Genomic DNA, 21,752 nt, shown 5'->3' with positions numbered 1-21,752 from the left:
GCTGGCGTGGCCCGCCTCGCTGCTCGGCCTCTGACAGCCCAGGCGCCGGCAGGCGCGCGTCCCGACCCGGCCAGCGGCCCGCAGGGCCCGAATGGACGCTGGCCGCCGCAGCTACAAGCGCCCCCTCCTCGCCGGCCTGGGGTCGCCTGGCCCAGGGCACGGCCTGCCCCCAGCCAGCGGACGCCAGCCCCCGTGGCCCTGCTGGGGCCGACCCGGGTACCGGGGACGCCCGTGGGTACTGCGGGCGGCGCAAACAAACCTGCGGGCTGGCGGGGGCCGCCAGGCCCCAGGATTCAAGATGGCGGGCCGGGCCCCAGGCCCCCACTCAGGCTGGGGCCCTTGGGGGCCGGCTGGAGCGCCAGTCAGCCTGAGGTCCCCAGGGAGGGAAGGGGAGGGCAAGGGAGGGGAGGGGAGGGGAGGGGAGGGGAGGGGAGGGGCGGCGCGGGCGGCGCGGGGCGGGCCGGGCCGGGCCTTGGGGGCAAAGGAAGGCCCAGCAGGCAGCTGTGGGTGTGGGGGCTCGGGGCGGGCGGGGCGGGGGCGTGGCCTGGGGCCGCCCCAACCGGGGGCTCCTCCTGCCCTGCCAACCCCGTGGCAGTGGCAGAGGCAGAGGCAGAAGCAGAGGCGAGGTGGCCAGGTGGGGGCGAGCCGGGCCCAGGGCCGCAGAGCCCAGGGAAGCGTTCCCCAAGCCAGCGCCGCAGCGCCCTGGGGGCCGCGTCTGGCTCGGCGGCGGCGGCGGCGGCGGCCGGCGGCTGGCAGCCGGTGGCCGGGCGGGCCTTGCGGGGCCGGACGGGGCCGCGCGGGTCCGCGCCGGGGCCGGTGTGGGGCGCGCGCCAGGGGAGCGGCGCGCGGGACCCCGGGCCCAGCCGCGCCGGGGATGCGGGCGGCAGCTTCTTGGGGAGCGCCGGGGCGGCTGCTGGCGTCTACGGCCATACCACCCTGAACGCGCCCGATCTCGTCTGATCTCGGAAGCTAAGCAGGGTCGGGCCTGGTTAGTACTTGGATGGGAGACCGCCTGGGAATACCGGGCTGTAGGCTTTTGCGGGCTCGTCCCGGCCCCTCTTGTCCCTTTTGGGCCTGCGCCGGGCCCGCCGCAGCCCCTTCCTTGCCTGGCCTCCGACGCACTGGCGCCCGGGCCTGGCTCTCGGGGAGGGGCTGCCGGCCCCTGCCCTTCGGGGCCTGTGGTCCTTTGGCTTCCCGGGCGGGAAGGCCGACTCCATCCTGGCTGCCTTCAGTGCGTCCGCCCCGTGGTCGTGGTCGTCGTCGTCTTCGTCGGGGTCATGGGCTCGCCTCCGTGTGTGCCCACACCCCTGTCTCCCGCCTTCGGTCTCGGCAGGCCGGCCGGGGCATCGCCGGCGAGATGGCCCTCGGCCCCTCGGCCCCTGGGCCCTTTGCTGTCGGCCTTCCGCCGGACCCCGGGCCTCTGCCGCTGGCCTGCGCCGGGGCTCCACCCACTCCCACAGGCCCCGGCCCCTCCTGCCTGGGCCCTGCCTGCCAGCCCGGCTGACCACGACGCCCACCCCCCCCTCAGTGCACCTGCTCCTCTGCGGGGGCGGGGTCCCGCCGCCCCCAAGACGCAGCATCCACGCGCTTGCCCGCGGGCACCACACACATACCACACGCACACACAACACAGGCCCGCACGCACACACACACACACACACACACACACACACATAGGGCCCGCTCGGGGCGGGCGGCCGGCGCAGCCCAGCACCCCGGCCTTGGAGCTGGCGGGCAGCTCGGCACCCACCCTGCCTCCACAGGCTGGCGTGGCCCGCCTCGCTGCTCGGCCTCTGACAGCCCAGGCGCGGCAGGCGCGCGTCCCCGACCCGGCCAGCGGCCCCGCAGGCCCGAATGGACGCTGGCCGCCGCAGCTACAAGCGGCCCCCTCCTCGCCGGCCTGGGGTCGCCTGGCCCAGGGCACGGCCTGCCCCAGCCAGCGGACGCCAGCCCCCGTGGCCCTGCTGGGGCCGACCGGGTACCGGGGACGCCCGTGGGTACTGCGGGCGGGCGCCCAAACACCTGCGGGCTGGCGGGGGCCGCCAGGCCCCAGGATTCAAGATGGCGGGCCGGGCCCCAGGCCCCCACTCAGGCTGGGGCCCTTGGGGGCCGGGCTGGAGCGCCAGTCAGCCTGAGGTCCCCAGGGAGGGAAGGGGAGGGCAAGGGAGGGAGGGGAGGGAGGGGAGGGGAGGGAGGGGGCGGCGCGGGGGGCGGCGCGGGGCGGGCGGGGCCGGGCCTTGGGGGCAAAGGAAGGCCCAGCAGGCAGCTGTGGGTGTGGGGGCTCGGGGCGGGCCGGGGCGGGGGCGTGGCCTGGGGCCGCCCCAACCGGGGGCTCCTCCTGCCCTGCCAACCCCGTGGCAGTGGCAGAGGCAGAGGCAGAAGCAGAGGCGAGGTGGCCAGGTGGGGGCGAGCCGGGCCCAGGGCCGCAGAGCCCAGGGAAGCGTTCCCCAAGCCAGCGCCGCAGCGCCCTGGGGGCCGCGTCTGGCTCGGCGGCGGCGGCGGCGGCGGCCGGCGGCTGGCAGCCGGTGGCCGGGCCGGGCCTTGCGGGGCCGGACGGGGCCGCGCGGGTCCGCGCCGGGGCCGGTGTGGGGCGCGCGCCAGGGGAGCGGCGCGCGGGACCCCGGGCTCCCAGCCGCGCCGGGGATGCGGGCGGCAGCTTCTTGGGGAGCGCCGGGGCGGCTGCTGGCGTCTACGGCCATACCACCCTGAACGCGCCCGATCTCGTCTGATCTCGGAAGCTAAGCAGGGTCGGGCCTGGTTAGTACTTGGATGGGAGACCGCCTGGGAATACCGGGTGCTGTAGGCTTTTGCGGGCTCGTCCCCCGCCCCTCTTGTCCCCTTTTGGGCCTGCGCCGGGCCCGCCGCAGCCCCTTCCTTGCCTGGCCTCCGACGCACTGGCGCCCGGGCCTGGCTCTCGGGGAGGGGCTGCCGGCCCCTGCCCTTCGGGGCCTGTGGTCCTTTGGCTTCCCGGGCGGGAAGGCCGACTCCATCCTGGCTGCCTTCAGTGCGTCCGCCCCGTGGTCGTGGTCGTCGTCGTCTTCGTCGGGGTCATGGGCTCGCCTCCGTGTGTGCCCACACCCCTGTCTCCCGCCTTCGGTCTCGGCAGGCCGGCCGGGGCATCGCCGGCGAGATGGCCCTCGGCCCCTCGGCCCCTGGGCCCTTTGCTGTCGGCCTTCCGCCGGACCCCGGGGCCTCTGCCGCTGGCCTGCGCCGGGGCTCCACCCACTCCCACAGGCCCCGGGCCCCTCCTGCCTGGGCCCCTGCCTGCCAGCCCGGCTGACCACGACGCCCACCCCCCCCTCAGTGCACCTGCTCCTCTGCGGGGGCGGGGGTCCCGCCGCCCCCAAGACGCAGCATCCACGCGCTTGCCCGCGGGCACACACACATACCCACACGCACACACAACACAGGCCCGCACGCACACACACACACACACACACACACACACACATAGGGCCCGCTCGGGGCGGGCGGCCGGCGCAGCCCAGCACCCCGGGCCTTGGAGCTGGCGGGCAGCTCGGCACCCACCCTGCCTCCACAGGCTGGCGTGGCCCGCCTCGCTGCTCGGCCTCTGACAGCCCAGGCGCCGGCAGGCGCGCGTCCCCGACCCGGCCAGCGGCCCCGCAGGGCCCGAATGGACGCTGGCCGCCGCAGCTACAAGCGGCCCCCTCCTCGCCGGCCTGGGGTCGCCTGGCCCAGGGCACGGCCTGCCCCCAGCCAGCGGACGCCAGCCCCCGTGGCCCTGCTGGGGCCGACCCGGGTACCGGGGACGCCCGTGGGTACTGCGGGCGGGCGCCCAAACACCTGCGGGCTGGCGGGGGCCGCCAGGCCCCAGGATTCAAGATGGCGGCGGGCCCGGGCCCCAGGCCCCCACTCAGGCTGGGGCCCTTGGGGGCCGGGCTGGAGCGCCAGTCAGCCTGAGGTCCCCAGGGAGGGAAGGGGAGGGCAAGGGAGGGGAGGGGAGGGAGGGGAGGGGAGGAGGGGGGCGGCGCGGGGGGCGCGGGGCGGGCCGGGCCGGGCCTTGGGGGCAAAGGAAGGCCCAGCAGGCAGCTGTGGGTGTGGGGGCTCGGGGCGGGCCGGGGCGGGGGCGTGGCCTGGGGCCGCCCCAACCGGGGGCTCCTCCTGCCCTGCCAACCCCGTGGCAGTGGCAGAGGCAGAGGCAGAAGCAGAGGCGAGGTGGCCAGGTGGGGGCGAGCCGGGCCCAGGGCCGCAGAGCCCAGGGAAGCGTTCCCCAAGCCAGCGCCGCAGCGCCCTGGGGGCCGCGTCTGGCTCGGCGGCGGCGGCGGCGGCGGCCGGCGGCTGGCAGCCGGTGGCCGGGCCGGGCCTTGCGGGGCCGGACGGGGCCGCGCGGGTCCGCGCCGGGGCCGGTGTGGGGCGCGCGCCAGGGGAGCGGCGCGCGGGACCCCGGGCTCCCAGCCGCGCCGGGGATGCGGGCGGCAGCTTCTTGGGGAGCGCCGGGGCGGCTGCTGGCGTCTACGGCCATACCACCCTGAACGCGCCCGATCTCGTCTGATCTCGGAAGCTAAGCAGGGTCGGGCCTGGTTAGTACTTGGATGGGAGACCGCCTGGGAATACCGGGTGCTGTAGGCTTTTGCGGGCTCGTCCCCCGGCCCCTCTTGTCCCCTTTTGGGCCTGCGCCGGGCCCGCCGCAGCCCCTTCCTTGCCTGGCCTCCGACGCACTGGCGCCCGGGCCTGGCTCTCGGGGAGGGGCTGCCGGCCCCTGCCCTTCGGGGCCTGTGGTCCTTTGGCTTCCCGGGCGGGAAGGCCGACTCCATCCTGGCTGCCTTCAGTGCGTCCGCCCCGTGGTCGTGGTCGTCGTCGTCTTCGTCGGGGTCATGGGCTCGCCTCCGTGTGTGCCCACACCCCTGTCTCCCGCCTTCGGTCTCGGCAGGCCGGCCGGGGCATCGCCGGCGAGATGGCCCTCGGCCCCTCGGCCCCTGGGCCCTTTGCTGTCGGCCTTCCGCCGGACCCCGGGGCCTCTGCCGCTGGCCTGCGCCGGGGCTCCACCCACTCCCACAGGCCCCGGGCCCCTCCTGCCTGGGCCCCTGCCTGCCAGCCCGGCTGACCACGACGCCCACCCCCCCCCTCAGTGCACCTGCTCCTCTGCGGGGGCGGGGGTCCCGCCGCCCCAAGACGCAGCATCCACGCGCTTGCCCGCGGGCACACACACATACCCACACGCACACACAACACAGGCCCGCACGCACACACACACACACACACACACACACACACATAGGGCCCGCTCGGGGCGGGCGGCCGGCGCAGCCCAGCACCCCGGGCCTTGGAGCTGGCGGGCAGCTCGGCACCCACCCTGCCTCCACAGGCTGGCGTGGCCCGCCTCGCTGCTCGGCCTCTGACAGCCCAGGCGCCGGCAGGCGCGCGTCCCCGACCCGGCCAGCGGCCCCGCAGGGCCCGAATGGACGCTGGCCGCCGCAGCTACAAGCGGCCCCCTCCTCGCCGGCCTGGGGTCGCCTGGCCCAGGGCACGGCCTGCCCCCAGCCAGCGGACGCCAGCCCCCGTGGCCCTGCTGGGGCCGACCCGGGTACCGGGGACGCCCGTGGGTACTGCGGGCGGGCGCCCAAACACCTGCGGGCTGGCGGGGGCCGCCAGGCCCCAGGATTCAAGATGGCGGGCCGGGCCCCAGGCCCCCACTCAGGCTGGGGCCCTTGGGGGCCGGGCTGGAGCGCCAGTCAGCCTGAGGTCCCCAGGGAGGGAAGGGGAGGGCAAGGGAGGGGAGGGGAGGGGAGGGGAGGGGAGGGGGCGGCGCGGGGGGCGGCGCGGGGCGGGCCGGGCCGGGCCTTGGGGGCAAAGGAAGGCCCAGCAGGCAGCTGTGGGTGTGGGGGCTCGGGGCGGGCCGGGGCGGGGGCGTGGCCTGGGGCCGCCCCAACCGGGGGCTCCTCCTGCCCTGCCAACCCCCAGTGGCAGAGGCAGAGGCAGAAGCAGAGGCGAGGTGGCCAGGTGGGGGCGAGCCGGGCCCAGGGCCGCAGAGCCCAGGGAAGCGTTCCCCAAGCCAGCGCCGCAGCGCCCTGGGGGCCGCGTCTGGCTCGGCGGCGGCGGCGGCGGCGGCCGGCGGCTGGCAGCCGGTGGCCGGGCCGGGCCTTGCGGGGCCGGACGGGGCCGCGCGGGTCCGCGCCGGGGCCGGTGTGGGGCGCGCGCCAGGGGAGCGGCGCGCGGGACCCCGGGCTCCCAGCCGCGCCGGGGATGCGGGCGGCAGCTTCTTGGGGAGCGCCGGGGCGGCTGCTGGCGTCTACGGCCATACCACCCTGAACGCGCCCGATCTCGTCTGATCTCGGAAGCTAAGCAGGGTCGGGCCTGGTTAGTACTTGGATGGGAGACCGCCTGGGAATACCGGGTGCTGTAGGCTTTTGCGGGCTCGTCCCCCGGCCCCTCTTGTCCCCTTTTGGGCCTGCGCCGGGCCCGCCGCAGCCCCTTCCTTGCCTGGCCTCCGACGCACTGGCGCCCGGGCCTGGCTCTCGGGGAGGGGCTGCCGGCCCCTGCCCTTCGGGGCCTGTGGTCCTTTGGCTTCCCGGGCGGGAAGGCCGACTCCATCCTGGCTGCCTTCAGTGCGTCCGCCCCGTGGTCGTGGTCGTCGTCGTCTTCGTCGGGGTCATGGGCTCGCCTCCGTGTGTGCCCACACCCCTGTCTCCCGCCTTCGGTCTCGGCAGGCCGGCCGGGGCATCGCCGGCGAGATGGCCCTCGGCCCCTCGGCCCCTGGGCCCTTTGCTGTCGGCCTTCCGCCGGACCCCGGGGCCTCTGCCGCTGGCCTGCGCCGGGGCTCCACCCACTCCCACAGGCCCCGGGCCCCTCCTGCCTGGGCCCCTGCCTGCCAGCCCGGCTGACCACGACGCCCACCCCCCCCTCAGTGCACCTGCTCCTCTGCGGGGGCGGGGGTCCCGCCGCCCCCAAGACGCAGCATCCACGCGCTTGCCCGCGGGCACACACACATACCCACACGCACACACAACACAGGCCCGCACGCACACACACACACACACACACACACACACATAGGGCCCGCTCGGGGCGGGCGGCCGGCGCAGCCCAGCACCCCGGGCCTTGGAGCTGGCGGGCAGCTCGGCACCCACCCTGCCTCCACAGGCTGGCGTGGCCCGCCTCGCTGCTCGGCCTCTGACAGCCCAGGCGCCGGCAGGCGCGCGTCCCCGACCCGGCCAGCGGCCCCGCAGGGCCCGAATGGACGCTGGCCGCCGCAGCTACAAGCGGCCCCCTCCTCGCCGGCCTGGGGTCGCCTGGCCCAGGGCACGGCCTGCCCCCAGCCAGCGGACGCCAGCCCCCGTGGCCCTGCTGGGGCCGACCCGGGTACCGGGGACGCCCGTGGGTACTGCGGGCGGGCGCCCAAACACCTGCGGGCTGGCGGGGGCCGCCAGGCCCCAGGATTCAAGATGGCGGGCCGGGCCCCAGGCCCCCACTCAGGCTGGGGCCCTTGGGGGCCGGGCTGGAGCGCCAGTCAGCCTGAGGTCCCCAGGGAGGGAAGGGGAGGGCAAGGGAGGGGAGGGGAGGGGAGGGGAGGGGAGGGGAGGGGCGGCGCGGGGGCGGCGCGGGGGCGGGCCGGGCCGGGCCTTGGGGGCAAAGGAAGGCCCAGCAGGCAGCTGTGGGTGTGGGGGCTCGGGGCGGGCCGGGGCGGGGGCGTGGCCTGGGGCCGCCCCAACCGGGGGCTCCTCCTGCCCTGCCAACCCCGTGGCAGTGGCAGAGGCAGAGGCAGAAGCAGAGGCGAGGTGGCCAGGTGGGGGCGAGCCGGGCCCAGGGCCGCAGAGCCCAGGGAAGCGTTCCCCAAGCCAGCGCCGCAGCGCCCTGGGGGCCGCGTCTGGCTCGGCGGCGGCGGCGGCGGCGGCCGGCGGCTGGCAGCCGGTGGCCGGGCCGGGCCTTGCGGGGCCGGACGGGGCCGCGCGGGTCCGCGCCGGGGCCGGTGTGGGGCGCGCGCCAGGGGAGCGGCGCGCGGGACCCCGGGCTCCCAGCCGCGCCGGGGATGCGGGCGGCAGCTTCTTGGGGAGCGCCGGGGCGGCTGCTGGCGTCTACGGCCATACCACCCTGAACGCGCCCGATCTCGTCTGATCTCGGAAGCTAAGCAGGGTCGGGCCTGGTTAGTACTTGGATGGGAGACCGCCTGGGAATACCGGGTGCTGTAGGCTTTTGCGGGCTCGTCCCCCGGCCCCTCTTGTCCCCTTTTGGGCCTGCGCCGGGCCCGCCGCAGCCCCTTCCTTGCCTGGCCTCCGACGCACTGGCGCCCGGGCCTGGCTCTCGGGGAGGGGCTGCCGGCCCCTGCCCTTCGGGGCCTGTGGTCCTTTGGCTTCCCGGGCGGGAAGGCCGACTCCATCCTGGCTGCCTTCAGTGCGTCCGCCCCGTGGTCGTGGTCGTCGTCGTCTTCGTCGGGGTCATGGGCTCGCCTCCGTGTGTGCCCACACCCCTGTCTCCCGCCTTCGGTCTCGGCAGGCCGGCCGGGGCATCGCCGGCGAGATGGCCCTCGGCCCCTCGGCCCCTGGGCCCTTTGCTGTCGGCCTTCCGCCGGACCCCGGGGCCTCTGCCGCTGGCCTGCGCCGGGGCTCCACCCACTCCCACAGGCCCCGGGCCCCTCCTGCCTGGGCCCCTGCCTGCCAGCCCGGCTGACCACGACGCCCACCCCCCCCTCAGTGCACCTGCTCCTCTGCGGGGGCGGGGGTCCCGCCGCCCCCAAGACGCAGCATCCACGCGCTTGCCCGCGGGCACACACACATACCCACACGCACACACAACACAGGCCCGCACGCACACACACACACACACACACACACACACACATAGGGCCCGCTCGGGGCGGGCGGCCGGCGCAGCCCAGCACCCCGGGCCTTGGAGCTGGCGGGCAGCTCGGCACCCACCCTGCCTCCACAGGCTGGCGTGGCCCGCCTCGCTGCTCGGCCTCTGACAGCCCAGGCGCCGGCAGGCGCGCGTCCCCGACCCGGCCAGCGGCCCCGCAGGGCCCGAATGGACGCTGGCCGCCGCAGCTACAAGCGGCCCCCTCCTCGCCGGCCTGGGGTCGCCTGGCCCAGGGCACGGCCTGCCCCCAGCCAGCGGACGCCAGCCCCCGTGGCCCTGCTGGGGCCGACCCGGGTACCGGGGACGCCCGTGGGTACTGCGGGCGGGCGCCCAAACACCTGCGGGCTGGCGGGGGCCGCCAGGCCCCAGGATTCAAGATGGCGGGCCGGGCCCCAGGCCCCCACTCAGGCTGGGGCCCTTGGGGGCCGGGCTGGAGCGCCAGTCAGCCTGAGGTCCCCAGGGAGGGAAGGGGAGGGCAAGGGAGGGGAGGGAGGGGAGGGGAGGGGGGGGGCGGCGCGGGGGCGGCGCGGGGGCGGGCCGGGCCGGGCCTTGGGGGCAAAGGAAGGCCCAGCAGGCAGCTGTGGGTGTGGGGGCTCGGGGCGGGCCGGGGCGGGGGCGTGGCCTGGGGCCGCCCCAACCGGGGGCTCCTCCTGCCCTGCCAACCCCGTGGCAGTGGCAGAGGCAGAGGCAGAAGCAGAGGCGAGGTGGCCAGGTGGGGGCGAGCCGGGCCCAGGGCCGCAGAGCCCAGGGAAGCGTTCCCCAAGCCAGCGCCGCAGCGCCCTGGGGGCCGCGTCTGGCTCGGCGGCGGCGGCGGCGGCGGCCGGCGGCTGGCAGCCGGTGGCCGGGCCGGGCCTTGCGGGGCCGGACGGGGCCGCGCGGGTCCGCGCCGGGGCCGGTGTGGGGCGCGCGCCAGGGGAGCGGCGCGCGGGACCCCGGGCTCCCAGCCGCGCCGGGGATGCGGGCGGCAGCTTCTTGGGGAGCGCCGGGGCGGCTGCTGGCGTCTACGGCCATACCACCCTGAACGCGCCCGATCTCGTCTGATCTCGGAAGCTAAGCAGGGTCGGGCCTGGTTAGTACTTGGATGGGAGACCGCCTGGGAATACCGGGTGCTGTAGGCTTTTGCGGGCTCGTCCCCCGGCCCCTCTTGTCCCCTTTTGGGCCTGCGCCGGGCCCGCCGCAGCCCCTTCCTTGCCTGGCCTCCGACGCACTGGCGCCCGGGCCTGGCTCTCGGGGAGGGGCTGCCGGCCCCTGCCCTTCGGGGCCTGTGGTCCTTTGGCTTCCCGGGCGGGAAGGCCGACTCCATCCTGGCTGCCTTCAGTGCGTCCGCCCCGTGGTCGTGGTCGTCGTCGTCTTCGTCGGGGTCATGGGCTCGCCTCCGTGTGTGCCCACACCCCTGTCTCCCGCCTTCGGTCTCGGCAGGCCGGCCGGGGCATCGCCGGCGAGATGGCCCTCGGCCCCTCGGCCCCTGGGCCCTTTGCTGTCGGCCTTCCGCCGGACCCCGGGGCCTCTGCCGCTGGCCTGCGCCGGGGCTCCACCCACTCCCACAGGCCCCGGGCCCCTCCTGCCTGGGCCCCTGCCTGCCAGCCCGGCTGACCACGACGCCCACCCCCCCCTCAGTGCACCTGCTCCTCTGCGGGGGCGGGGGTCCCGCCGCCCCCAAGACGCAGCATCCACGCGCTTGCCCGCGGGCACACACACATACCCACACGCACACACAACACAGGCCCGCACGCACACACACACACACACACACACACACACACATAGGGCCCGCTCGGGGCGGGCGGCCGGCGCAGCCCAGCACCCCGGGCCTTGGAGCTGGCGGGCAGCTCGGCACCCACCCTGCCTCCACAGGCTGGCGTGGCCCGCCTCGCTGCTCGGCCTCTGACAGCCCAGGCGCCGGCAGGCGCGCGTCCCCGACCCGGCCAGCGGCCCCGCAGGGCCCGAATGGACGCTGGCCGCCGCAGCTACAAGCGGCCCCCTCCTCGCCGGCCTGGGGTCGCCTGGCCCAGGGCACGGCCTGCCCCCAGCCAGCGGACGCCAGCCCCCGTGGCCCTGCTGGGGCCGACCCGGGTACCGGGGACGCCCGTGGGTACTGCGGGCGGGCGCCCAAACACCTGCGGGCTGGCGGGGGCCGCCAGGCCCCAGGATTCAAGATGGCGGGCCGGGCCCCAGGCCCCCACTCAGGCTGGGGCCCTTGGGGGCCGGGCTGGAGCGCCAGTCAGCCTGAGGTCCCCAGGGAGGGAAGGGGAGGGCAAGGGAGGGGAGGGGAGGGGAGGGGAGGGGAGGGGGCGGCGCGGGGGCGGCGCGGGGGCGGGCCGGGCCGGGCCTTGGGGGCAAAGGAAGGCCCAGCAGGCAGCTGTGGGTGTGGGGGCTCGGGGCGGGCCGGGGCGGGGGCGTGGCCTGGGGCCGCCCCAACCGGGGGCTCCTCCTGCCCTGCCAACCCCGTGGCAGTGGCAGAGGCAGAGGCAGAAGCAGAGGCGAGGTGGCCAGGTGGGGGCGAGCCGGGCCCAGGGCCGCAGAGCCCAGGGAAGCGTTCCCCAAGCCAGCGCCGCAGCGCCCTGGGGGCCGCGTCTGGCTCGGCGGCGGCGGCGGCGGCGGCCGGCGGCTGGCAGCCGGTGGCCGGGCCGGGCCTTGCGGGGCCGGACGGGGCCGCGCGGGTCCGCGCCGGGGCCGGTGTGGGGCGCGCGCCAGGGGAGCGGCGCGCGGGACCCCGGGCTCCCAGCCGCGCCGGGGATGCGGGCGGCAGCTTCTTGGGGAGCGCCGGGGCGGCTGCTGGCGTCTACGGCCATACCACCCTGAACGCGCCCGATCTCGTCTGATCTCGGAAGCTAAGCAGGGTCGGGCCTGGTTAGTACTTGGATGGGAGACCGCCTGGGAATACCGGGTGCTGTAGGCTTTTGCGGGCTCGTCCCCCGGCCCCTCTTGTCCCCTTTTGGGCCTGCGCCGGGCCCGCCGCAGCCCCTTCCTTGCCTGGCCTCCGACGCACTGGCGCCCGGGCCTGGCTCTCGGGGAGGGGCTGCCGGCCCCTGCCCTTCGGGGCCTGTGGTCCTTTGGCTTCCCGGGCGGGAAGGCCGACTCCATCCTGGCTGCCTTCAGTGCGTCCGCCCCGTGGTCGTGGTCGTCGTCGTCTTCGTCGGGGTCATGGGCTCGCCTCCGTGTGTGCCCACACCCCTGTCTCCCGCCTTCGGTCTCGGCAGGCCGGCCGGGGCATCGCCGGCGAGATGGCCCTCGGCCCCTCGGCCCCTGGGCCCTTTGCTGTCGGCCTTCCGCCGGACCCCGGGGCCTCTGCCGCTGGCCTGCGCCGGGGCTCCACCCACTCCCACAGGCCCCGGGCCCCTCCTGCCTGGGCCCCTGCCTGCCAGCCCGGCTGACCACGACGCCCACCCCCCCCTCAGTGCACCTGCTCCTCTGCGGGGGCGGGGGTCCCGCCGCCCCCAAGACGCAGCATCCACGCGCTTGCCCGCGGGCACACACACATACCCACACGCACACACAACACAGGCCCGCACGCACACACACACACACACACACACACACACACATAGGGCCCGCTCGGGGCGGGCGGCCGGCGCAGCCCAGCACCCCGGGCCTTGGAGCTGGCGGGCAGCTCGGCACCCACCCTGCCTCCACAGGCTGGCGTGGCCCGCCTCGCTGCTCGGCCTCTGACAGCCCAGGCGCCGGCAGGCGCGCGTCCCCGACCCGGCCAGCGGCCCCGCAGGGCCCGAATGGACGCTGGCCGCCGCAGCTACAAGCGGCCCCCTCCTCGCCGGCCTGGGGTCGCCTGGCCCAGGGCACGGCCTGCCCCCAGCCAGCGGACGCCAGCCCCCGTGGCCCTGCTGGGGCCGACCCGGGTACCGGGGACGCCCGTGGGTACTGCGGGCGGGCGCCCAAACACCTGCGGGCTGGCGGGGGCCGCCAGGCCCCAGGATTCAAGATGGCGGGCCGGGCCCCAGGCCCCCACTCAGGCTGGGGCCCTTGGGGGCCGGGCTGGAGCGCCAGTCAGCCTGAGGTCCCCAGGGAGGGAAGGGGAGGGCAAGGGAGGGGAGGGGAGGGGAGGGGAGGGGAGGGGGCGGCGCGGGGGGCGGCGCGGGGGCGGGCCGGGCCGGGCCTTGGGGGCAAAGGAAGGCCCAGCAGGCAGCTGTGGGTGTGGGGGCTCGGGGCGGGCCGGGGCGGGGGCGTGGCCTGGGGCCGCCCCAACCGGGGGCTCCTCCTGCCCTGCCAACCCCGTGGCAGTGGCAGAGGCAGAGGCAGAAGCAGAGGCGAGGTGGCCAGGTGGGGGCGAGCCGGGCCCAGGGCCGCAGAGCCCAGGGAAGCGTTCCCCAAGCCAGCGCCGCAGCGCCCTGGGGGCCGCGTCTGGCTCGGCGGCGGCGGCGGCGGCGGCCGGCGGCTGGCAGCCGGTGGCCGGGCCGGGCCTTGCGGGGCCGGACGGGGCCGCGCGGGTCCGCGCCGGGGCCGGTGTGGGGCGCGCGCCAGGGGAGCGGCGCGCGGGACCCCGGGCTCCCAGCCGCGCCGGGGATGCGGGCGGCAGCTTCTTGGGGAGCGCCGGGGCGGCTGCTGGCGTCTACGGCCATACCACCCTGAACGCGCCCGATCTCGTCTGATCTCGGAAGCTAAGCAGGGTCGGGCCTGGTTAGTACTTGGATGGGAGACCGCCTGGGAATACCGGGTGCTGTAGGCTTTTGCGGGCTCGTCCCCCGGCCCCTCTTGTCCCCTTTTGGGCCTGCGCCGGGCCCGCCGCAGCCCCTTCCTTGCCTGGCCTCCGACGCACTGGCGCCCGGGCCTGGCTCTCGGGGAGGGGCTGCCGGCCCCTGCCCTTCGGGGCCTGTGGTCCTTTGGCTTCCCGGGCGGGAAGGCCGACTCCATCCTGGCTGCCTTCAGTGCGTCCGCCCCGTGGTCGTGGTCGTCGTCGTCTTCGTCGGGGTCATGGGCTCGCCTCCGTGTGTGCCCACACCCCTGTCTCCCGCCTTCGGTCTCGGCAGGCCGGCCGGGGCATCGCCGGCGAGATGGCCCTCGGCCCCTCGGCCCCTGGGCCCTTTGCTGTCGGCCTTCCGCCGGACCCCGGGGCCTCTGCCGCTGGCCTGCGCCGGGGCTCCACCCACTCCCACAGGCCCCGGGCCCCTCCTGCCTGGGCCCCTGCCTGCCAGCCCGGCTGACCACGACGCCCACCCCCCCCTCAGTGCACCTGCTCCTCTGCGGGGGCGGGGGTCCCGCCGCCCCCAAGACGCAGCATCCACGCGCTTGCCCGCGGGCACACACACATACCCACACGCACACACAACACAGGCCCGCACGCACACACACACACACACACACACACACACACATAGGGCCCGCTCGGGGCGGGCGGCCGGCGCAGCCCAGCACCCCGGGCCTTGGAGCTGGCGGGCAGCTCGGCACCCACCCTGCCTCCACAGGCTGGCGTGGCCCGCCTCGCTGCTCGGCCTCTGACAGCCCAGGCGCCGGCAGGCGCGCGTCCCCGACCCGGCCAGCGGCCCCGCAGGGCCCGAATGGACGCTGGCCGCCGCAGCTACAAGCGGCCCCCTCCTCGCCGGCCTGGGGTCGCCTGGCCCAGGGCACGGCCTGCCCCCAGCCAGCGGACGCCAGCCCCCGTGGCCCTGCTGGGGCCGACCCGGGTACCGGGGACGCCCGTGGGTACTGCGGGCGGGCGCCCAAACACCTGCGGGCTGGCGGGGGCCGCCAGGCCCCAGGATTCAAGATGGCGGGCCGGGCCCCAGGCCCCCACTCAGGCTGGGGCCCTTGGGGGCCGGGCTGGAGCGCCAGTCAGCCTGAGGTCCCCAGGGAGGGAAGGGGAGGGCAAGGGAGGGGAGGGGAGGGGAGGGGAGGGGGCGGCGCGGGGGGCGGCGCGGGGGCGGGCCGGGCCGGGCCTTGGGGGCAAAGGAAGGCCCAGCAGGCAGCTGTGGGTGTGGGGGCTCGGGGCGGGCCGGGGCGGGGGCGTGGCCTGGGGCCGCCCCAACCGGGGGCTCCTCCTGCCCTGCCAACCCCGTGGCAGTGGCAGAGGCAGAGGCAGAAGCAGAGGCGAGGTGGCCAGGTGGGGGCGAGCCGGGCCCAGGGCCGCAGAGCCCAGGGAAGCGTTCCCCAAGCCAGCGCCGCAGCGCCCTGGGGGCCGCGTCTGGCTCGGCGGCGGCGGCGGCGGCGGCCGGCGGCTGGCAGCCGGTGGCCGGGCCGGGCCTTGCGGGGCCGGACGGGGCCGCGCGGGTCCGCGCCGGGGCCGGTGTGGGGCGCGCGCCAGGGGAGCGGCGCGCGGGACCCCGGGCTCCCAGCCGCGCCGGGGATGCGGGCGGCAGCTTCTTGGGGAGCGCCGGGGCGGCTGCTGGCGTCTACGGCCATACCACCCTGAACGCGCCCGATCTCGTCTGATCTCGGAAGCTAAGCAGGGTCGGGCCTGGTTAGTACTTGGATGGGAGACCGCCTGGGAATACCGGGTGCTGTAGGCTTTTGCGGGCTCGTCCCCCGGCCCCTCTTGTCCCCTTTTGGGCCTGCGCCGGGCCCGCCGCAGCCCCTTCCTTGCCTGGCCTCCGACGCACTGGCGCCCGGGCCTGGCTCTCGGGGAGGGGCTGCCGGCCCCTGCCCTTCGGGGCCTGTGGTCCTTTGGCTTCCCGGGCGGGAAGGCCGACTCCATCCTGGCTGCCTTCAGTGCGTCCGCCCCGTGGTCGTGGTCGTCGTCGTCTTCGTCGGGGTCATGGGCTCGCCTCCGTGTGTGCCCACACCCCTGTCTCCCGCCTTCGGTCTCGGCAGGCCGGCCGGGGCATCGCCGGCGAGATGGCCCTCGGCCCCTCGGCCCCTGGGCCCTTTGCTGTCGGCCTTCCGCCGGACCCCGGGGCCTCTGCCGCTGGCCTGCGCCGGGGCTCCACCCACTCCCACAGGCCCCGGGCCCCTCCTGCCTGGGCCCCTGCCTGCCAGCCCGGCTGACCACGACGCCCACCCCCCCCTCAGTGCACCTGCTCCTCTGCGGGGGCGGGGGTCCCGCCGCCCCCAAGACGCAGCATCCACGCGCTTGCCCGCGGGCACACACACATACCCACACGCACACACAACACAGGCCCGCACGCACACACACACACACACACACACACACACACATAGGGCCCGCTCGGGGCGGGCGGCCGGCGCAGCCCAGCACCCCGGGCCTTGGAGCTGGCGGGCAGCTCGGCACCCACCCTGCCTCCACAGGCTGGCGTGGCCCGCCTCGCTGCTCGGCCTCTGACAGCCCAGGCGCCGGCAGGCGCGCGTCCCCGACCCGGCCAGCGGCCCCGCAGGGCCCGAATGGACGCTGGCCGCCGCAGCTACAAGCGGCCCCCTCCTCGCCGGCCTGGGGTCGCCTGGCCCAGGGCACGGCCTGCCCCCAGCCAGCGGACGCCAGCCCCCGTGGCCCTGCTGGGGCCGACCCGGGTACCGGGGACGCCCGTGGGTACTGCGGGCGGGCGCCCAAACACCTGCGGGCTGGCGGGGGCCGCCAGGCCCCAGGATTCAAGATGGCGGGCCGGGCCCCAGGCCCCCACTCAGGCTGGGGCCCTTGGGGGCCGGGCTGGAGCGCCAGTCAGCCTGAGGTCCCCAGGGAGGGAAGGGGAGGGCAAGGGAGGGGAGGGGAGGGGAGGGGAGGGGAGGGGGGGGCGGCGCGGGGGCGGCGCGGGGGCGGGCCGGGCCGGGCCTTGGGGGCAAAGGAAGGCCCAGCAGGCAGCTGTGGGTGTGGGGGCTCGGGGCGGGCCGGGGCGGGGGCGTGGCCTGGGGCCGCCCCAACCGGGGGCTCCTCCTGCCCTGCCAACCCCGTGGCAGTGGCAGAGGCAGAGGCAGAAGCAGAGGCGAGGTGGCCAGGTGGGGGCGAGCCGGGCCCAGGGCCGCAGAGCCCAGGGAAGCGTTCCCCAAGCCAGCGCCGCAGCGCCCTGGGGGCCGCGTCTGGCTCGGCGGCGGCGGCGGCGGCGGCCGGCGGCTGGCAGCCGGTGGCCGGGCCGGGCCTTGCGGGGCCGGACGGGGCCGCGCGGGTCCGCGCCGGGGCCGGTGTGGGGCGCGCGCCAGGGGAGCGGCGCGCGGGACCCCGGGCTCCCAGCCGCGCCGGGGATGCGGGCGGCAGCTTCTTGGGGAGCGCCGGGGCGGCTGCTGGCGTCTACGGCCATACCACCCTGAACGCGCCCGATCTCGTCTGATCTCGGAAGCTAAGCAGGGTCGGGCCTGGTTAGTACTTGGATGGGAGACCGCCTGGGAATACCGGGTGCTGTAGGCTTTTGCGGGCTCGTCCCCCGGCCCCTCTTGTCCCCTTTTGGGCCTGCGCCGGGCCCGCCGCAGCCCCTTCCTTGCCTGGCCTCCGACGCACTGGCGCCCGGGCCTGGCTCTCGGGGAGGGGCTGCCGGCCCCTGCCCTTCGGGGCCTGTGGTCCTTTGGCTTCCCGGGCGGGAAGGCCGACTCCATCCTGGCTGCCTTCAGTGCGTCCGCCCCGTGGTCGTGGTCGTCGTCGTCTTCGTCGGGGTCATGGGCTCGCCTCCGTGTGTGCCCACACCCCTGTCTCCCGCCTTCGGTCTCGGCAGGCCGGCCGGGGCATCGCCGGCGAGATGGCCCTCGGCCCCTCGGCCCCTGGGCCCTTTGCTGTCGGCCTTCCGCCGGACCCCGGGGCCTCTGCCGCTGGCCTGCGCCGGGGCTCCACCCACTCCCACAGGCCCCGGGCCCCTCCTGCCTGGGCCCCTGCCTGCCAGCCCGGCTGACCACGACGCCCACCCCCCCCTCAGTGCACCTGCTCCTCTGCGGGGGCGGGGGTCCCGCCGCCCCCAAGACGCAGCATCCACGCGCTTGCCCGCGGGCACACACACATACCCACACGCACACACAACACAGGCCCGCACGCACACACACACACACACACACACACACACACATAGGGCCCGCTCGGGGCGGGCGGCCGGCGCAGCCCAGCACCCCGGGCCTTGGAGCTGGCGGGCAGCTCGGCACCCACCCTGCCTCCACAGGCTGGCGTGGCCCGCCTCGCTGCTCGGCCTCTGACAGCCCAGGCGCCGGCAGGCGCGCGTCCCCGACCCGGCCAGCGGCCCCGCAGGGCCCGAATGGACGCTGGCCGCCGCAGCTACAAGCGGCCCCCTCCTCGCCGGCCTGGGGTCGCCTGGCCCAGGGCACGGCCTGCCCCCAGCCAGCGGACGCCAGCCCCCGTGGCCCTGCTGGGGCCGACCCGGGTACCGGGGACGCCCGTGGGTACTGCGGGCGGGCGCCCAAACACCTGCGGGCTGGCGGGGGCCGCCAGGCCCCAGGATTCAAGATGGCGGGCCGGGCCCCAGGCCCCCACTCAGGCTGGGGCCCTTGGGGGCCGGGCTGGAGCGCCAGTCAGCCTGAGGTCCCCAGGGAGGGAAGGGGAGGGCAAGGGAGGGGAGGGGAGGGAGGGGAGGGGAGGGGAGGGGGCGGCGCGGGGGGCGGCGCGGGGGCGGGCCGGGCCGGGCCTTGGGGGCAAAGGAAGGCCCAGCAGGCAGCTGTGGGTGTGGGGGCTCGGGGCGGGCCGGGGCGGGGGCGTGGCCTGGGGCCGCCCCAACCGGGGGCTCCTCCTGCCCTGCCAACCCCGTGGCAGTGGCAGAGGCAGAGGCAGAAGCAGAGGCGAGGTGGCCAGGTGGGGGCGAGCCGGGCCCAGGGCCGCAGAGCCCAGGGAAGCGTTCCCCAAGCCAGCGCCGCAGCGCCCTGGGGGCCGCGTCTGGCTCGGCGGCGGCGGCGGCGGCGGCCGGCGGCTGGCAGCCGGTGGCCGGGCCGGGCCTTGCGGGGCCGGACGGGGCCGCGCGGGTCCGCGCCGGGGCCGGTGTGGGGCGCGCGCCAGGGGAGCGGCGCGCGGGACCCCGGGCTCCCAGCCGCGCCGGGGATGCGGGCGGCAGCTTCTTGGGGAGCGCCGGGGCGGCTGCTGGCGTCTACGGCCATACCACCCTGAACGCGCCCGATCTCGTCTGATCTCGGAAGCTAAGCAGGGTCGGGCCTGGTTAGTACTTGGATGGGAGACCGCCTGGGAATACCGGGTGCTGTAGGCTTTTGCGGGCTCGTCCCCCGGCCCCTCTTGTCCCCTTTTGGGCCTGCGCCGGGCCCGCCGCAGCCCCTTCCTTGCCTGGCCTCCGACGCACTGGCGCCCGGGCCTGGCTCTCGGGGAGGGGCTGCCGGCCCCTGCCCTTCGGGGCCTGTGGTCCTTTGGCTTCCCGGGCGGGAAGGCCGACTCCATCCTGGCTGCCTTCAGTGCGTCCGCCCCGTGGTCGTGGTCGTCGTCGTCTTCGTCGGGGTCATGGGCTCGCCTCCGTGTGTGCCCACACCCCTGTCTCCCGCCTTCGGTCTCGGCAGGCCGGCCGGGGCATCGCCGGCGAGATGGCCCTCGGCCCCTCGGCCCCTGGGCCCTTTGCTGTCGGCCTTCCGCCGGACCCCGGGGCCTCTGCCGCTGGCCTGCGCCGGGGCTCCACCCACTCCCACAGGCCCCGGGCCCCTCCTGCCTGGGCCCCTGCCTGCCAGCCCGGCTGACCACGACGCCCACCCCCCCCCTCAGTGCACCTGCTCCTCTGCGGGGGCGGGGGTCCCGCCGCCCCCAAGACGCAGCATCCACGCGCTTGCCCGCGGGCACACACACATACCCACACGCACACACAACACAGGCCCGCACGCACACACACACACACACACACACACACACACATAGGGCCCGCTCGGGGCGGGCGGCCGGCGCAGCCCAGCACCCCGGGCCTTGGAGCTGGCGGGCAGCTCGGCACCCACCCTGCCTCCACAGGCTGGCGTGGCCCGCCTCGCTGCTCGGCCTCTGACAGCCCAGGCGCCGGCAGGCGCGCGTCCCCGACCCGGCCAGCGGCCCCGCAGGGCCCGAATGGACGCTGGCCGCCGCAGCTACAAGCGGCCCCCTCCTCGCCGGCCTGGGGTCGCCTGGCCCAGGGCACGGCCTGCCCCCAGCCAGCGGACGCCAGCCCCCGTGGCCCTGCTGGGGCCGACCCGGGTACCGGGGACGCCCGTGGGTACTGCGGGCGGGCGCCCAAACACCTGCGGGCTGGCGGGGGCCGCCAGGCCCCAGGATTCAAGATGGCGGGCCGGGCCCCAGGCCCCCACTCAGGCTGGGGCCCTTGGGGGCCGGGCTGGAGCGCCAGTCAGCCTGAGGTCCCCAGGGAGGGAAGGGGAGGGCAAGGGAGGGGGGAGGGGAGGGGAGGGGAGGGGAGGGGGCGGCGCGGGGGGCGGCGCGGGGGCGGGCCGGGCCGGGCCTTGGGGGCAAAGGAAGGCCCAGCAGGCAGCTGTGGGTGTGGGGGCTCGGGGCGGGCCGGGGCGGGGGCGTGGCCTGGGGCCGCCCCAACCGGGGGCTCCTCCTGCCCTGCCAACCCCGTGGCAGTGGCAGAGGCAGAGGCAGAAGCAGAGGCGAGGTGGCCAGGTGGGGGCGAGCCGGGCCCAGGGCCGCAGAGCCCAGGGAAGCGTTCCCCAAGCCAGCGCCGCAGCGCCCTGGGGGCCGCGTCTGGCTCGGCGGCGGCGGCGGCGGCGGCCGGCGGCTGGCAGCCGGTGGCCGGGCCGGGCCTTGCGGGGCCGGACGGGGCCGCGCGGGTCCGCGCCGGGGCCGGTGTGGGGCGCGCGCCAGGGGAGCGGCGCGCGGGACCCCGGGCTCCCAGCCGCGCCGGGGATGCGGGCGGCAGCTTCTTGGGGAGCGCCGGGGCGGCTGCTGGCGTCTACGGCCATACCACCCTGAACGCGCCCGATCTCGTCTGATCTCGGAAGCTAAGCAGGGTCGGGCCTGGTTAGTACTTGGATGGGAGACCGCCTGGGAATACCGGGTGCTGTAGGCTTTTGCGGGCTCGTCCCCCGGCCCCTCTTGTCCCCTTTTGGGCCTGCGCCGGGCCCGCCGCAGCCCCTTCCTTGCCTGGCCTCCGACGCACTGGCGCCCGGGCCTGGCTCTCGGGGAGGGGCTGCCGGCCCCTGCCCTTCGGGGCCTGTGGTCCTTTGGCTTCCCGGGCGGGAAGGCCGACTCCATCCTGGCTGCCTTCAGTGCGTCCGCCCCGTGGTCGTGGTCGTCGTCGTCTTCGTCGGGGTCATGGGCTCGCCTCCGTGTGTGCCCACACCCCTGTCTCCCGCCTTCGGTCTCGGCAGGCCGGCCGGGGCATCGCCGGCGAGATGGCCCTCGGCCCCTCGGCCCCTGGGCCCTTTGCTGTCGGCCTTCCGCCGGACCCCGGGGCCTCTGCCGCTGGCCTGCGCCGGGGCTCCACCCACTCCCACAGGCCCCGGGCCCCTCCTGCCTGGGCCCCTGCCTGCCAGCCCGGCTGACCACGACGCCCACCCCCCCCCTCAGTGCACCTGCTCCTCTGCGGGGGCGGGGGTCCCGCCGCCCCCAAGACGCAGCATCCACGCGCTTGCCCGCGGGCACACACACATACCCACACGCACACACAACACAGGCCCGCACGCACACACACACACACACACACACACACACACATAGGGCCCGCTCGGGGCGGGCGGCCGGCGCAGCCCAGCACCCCGGGCCTTGGAGCTGGCGGGCAGCTCGGCACCCACCCTGCCTCCACAGGCTGGCGTGGCCCGCCTCGCTGCTCGGCCTCTGACAGCCCAGGCGCCGGCAGGCGCGCGTCCCCGACCCGGCCAGCGGCCCCGCAGGGCCCGAATGGACGCTGGCCGCCGCAGCTACAAGCGGCCCCCTCCTCGCCGGCCTGGGGTCGCCTGGCCCAGGGCACGGCCTGCCCCCAGCCAGCGGACGCCAGCCCCCGTGGCCCTGCTGGGGCCGACCCGGGTACCGGGGACGCCCGTGGGTACTGCGGGCGGGCGCCCAAACACCTGCGGGCTGGCGGGGGCCGCCAGGCCCCAGGATTCAAGATGGCGGGCCGGGCCCCAGGCCCCCACTCAGGCTGGGGCCCTTGGGGGCCGGGCTGGAGCGCCAGTCAGCCTGAGGTCCCCAGGGAGGG

At 77.2% G+C, this 21,752-nt stretch overlaps 12 non-coding genes across 12 annotated transcripts; all 12 read left to right on the top strand.

Annotated features, from left to right (window-relative positions):
• Positions 1 to 918: 918 nt before the first annotated feature.
• On the top strand, positions 919 to 1,035 carry LOC119254039 (5S ribosomal RNA). The gene has a single exon (XR_005127262.1). It is a non-coding gene; the product is annotated as a 5S ribosomal RNA (ribosomal RNA).
• A 1,652-nt stretch (positions 1,036 to 2,687) lies between these two features.
• LOC119254038 (5S ribosomal RNA) lies at positions 2,688 to 2,806 on the top strand. Its single transcript, XR_005127261.1, has one exon. It is a non-coding gene; the product is annotated as a 5S ribosomal RNA (ribosomal RNA).
• Positions 2,807 to 4,471: 1,665 nt separating this feature from the next.
• Positions 4,472 to 4,590, top strand: LOC119254037 (5S ribosomal RNA). The gene has a single exon (XR_005127260.1). It is a non-coding gene; the product is annotated as a 5S ribosomal RNA (ribosomal RNA).
• Positions 4,591 to 6,248: 1,658 nt separating this feature from the next.
• Positions 6,249 to 6,367, top strand: LOC119254036 (5S ribosomal RNA). Its single transcript, XR_005127259.1, has one exon. It is a non-coding gene; the product is annotated as a 5S ribosomal RNA (ribosomal RNA).
• Positions 6,368 to 8,031: 1,664 nt separating this feature from the next.
• Positions 8,032 to 8,150, top strand: LOC119254035 (5S ribosomal RNA). Its single transcript, XR_005127258.1, has one exon. It is a non-coding gene; the product is annotated as a 5S ribosomal RNA (ribosomal RNA).
• A 1,660-nt stretch (positions 8,151 to 9,810) lies between these two features.
• LOC119254034 (5S ribosomal RNA) lies at positions 9,811 to 9,929 on the top strand. The gene has a single exon (XR_005127257.1). It is a non-coding gene; the product is annotated as a 5S ribosomal RNA (ribosomal RNA).
• A 1,662-nt stretch (positions 9,930 to 11,591) lies between these two features.
• Positions 11,592 to 11,710, top strand: LOC119254032 (5S ribosomal RNA). Its single transcript, XR_005127255.1, has one exon. It is a non-coding gene; the product is annotated as a 5S ribosomal RNA (ribosomal RNA).
• A 1,663-nt stretch (positions 11,711 to 13,373) lies between these two features.
• Positions 13,374 to 13,492, top strand: LOC119254031 (5S ribosomal RNA). The gene has a single exon (XR_005127254.1). It is a non-coding gene; the product is annotated as a 5S ribosomal RNA (ribosomal RNA).
• Positions 13,493 to 15,150: 1,658 nt separating this feature from the next.
• On the top strand, positions 15,151 to 15,269 carry LOC119254030 (5S ribosomal RNA). The gene has a single exon (XR_005127253.1). It is a non-coding gene; the product is annotated as a 5S ribosomal RNA (ribosomal RNA).
• Positions 15,270 to 16,934: 1,665 nt separating this feature from the next.
• On the top strand, positions 16,935 to 17,053 carry LOC119254029 (5S ribosomal RNA). Its single transcript, XR_005127252.1, has one exon. It is a non-coding gene; the product is annotated as a 5S ribosomal RNA (ribosomal RNA).
• A 1,667-nt stretch (positions 17,054 to 18,720) lies between these two features.
• Positions 18,721 to 18,839, top strand: LOC119254028 (5S ribosomal RNA). The gene has a single exon (XR_005127251.1). It is a non-coding gene; the product is annotated as a 5S ribosomal RNA (ribosomal RNA).
• A 1,666-nt stretch (positions 18,840 to 20,505) lies between these two features.
• LOC119254027 (5S ribosomal RNA) lies at positions 20,506 to 20,624 on the top strand. The gene has a single exon (XR_005127250.1). It is a non-coding gene; the product is annotated as a 5S ribosomal RNA (ribosomal RNA).
• The last annotated feature ends 1,128 nt before the right edge of the window (positions 20,625 to 21,752 follow it).

The sequence above is a fragment of the Talpa occidentalis genome, unplaced genomic scaffold (genome assembly GCF_014898055.3).
Source record: "Talpa occidentalis isolate TD23 unplaced genomic scaffold, MPIMG_talOcc4v2.1 talOcc4.271, whole genome shotgun sequence".
Classification (NCBI taxonomy): Eukaryota; Metazoa; Chordata; class Mammalia; order Eulipotyphla; family Talpidae; genus Talpa; species Talpa occidentalis.
Note: the sequence above shows the minus strand (reverse complement) of the source record. Positions and strands in the feature narration are given on the sequence as shown.